This window comes from Crocuta crocuta, unplaced genomic scaffold (assembly GCF_008692635.1).
Source record: "Crocuta crocuta isolate KB4526 unplaced genomic scaffold, BGI_CrCroc_1.0 scaffold132, whole genome shotgun sequence".
Lineage (NCBI taxonomy): Eukaryota > Metazoa > Chordata > Mammalia > Carnivora > Hyaenidae > Crocuta > Crocuta crocuta.
In genome coordinates, this window is record NW_027528611.1 from 5,544,823 (window position 1) to 5,545,550 (window position 728).

Below are 728 nucleotides of genomic sequence, written 5' to 3' on the forward strand. Positions count from 1 at the left end.
GTGTTCATCCATTCTTCTCCTGAGTTTGGTAAGCACCTTTATGACTACTACTTTGAGTTCTTCATCTGGTAAATTTTTTCTGTCCTTTCCATTAAGAATTTTTTTTCCCTGAAGTTTTATTTTGTTCTTTTGTTTGGAACAGATTCCCCTGTTTCTTCATTTTGCTTGACTGTGTTGATTTCTATGCCTTAAATAAAATAGCCACCTCTCTTAGTTTTGAAGGAGTGGCCTTGTGTAGGAGATGCACTTTTTTTTTCAACCTTGCTTTATCTCTTGGTTGACTCTCAGACTTTTGTGATTATCTAAGCAACTATTTTATTTTCATCCTTGTTCAAAGGCCATGCTAATCTTCTCTGTATTGTTCCAATTTTAGTATATGTGCTGCCAAAGCAAGCACAACTTGTTTTATTTTCAGTGGCTTCTAGTAGCTTAGGATATGCCAAAACTTGCCAGTGTCCTAAATGGTTGGATCTCAGTCAATACCAAGATTCAATCTGTTTGGAAGCCAGACCCTCAAGCAGAAGCTTCTAAAGAGGCAAATATATTCAGTGTTGTGGGACTGCGAACACTAGCCCTTCTGACCATCAGAGGCAGACAATCTGGTGGTGCCCTTTGGGTGGCAGTTGCAAAAAATTGTCATGCTAGTGTAGAAGCTCCTTTCTGGGAGATATTGGCTAGTTAGAGCTAGGCAGTGGGAAAGCCCAGTGATGGTGTCCACCAACCTATGT

The 728-nt window shown here is 39.8% G+C and overlaps 1 non-coding gene across 1 annotated transcript; it reads right to left on the reverse strand.

Annotated features, from left to right (window-relative positions):
* Positions 1–285: 285 nt before the first annotated feature.
* On the reverse strand, positions 286–397 carry LOC144224099 (U6 spliceosomal RNA). The gene has a single exon (XR_013332908.1). It is a non-coding gene; the product is annotated as a U6 spliceosomal RNA (small nuclear RNA).
* Between the last annotated feature and the right edge of the window lie 331 nt (positions 398–728).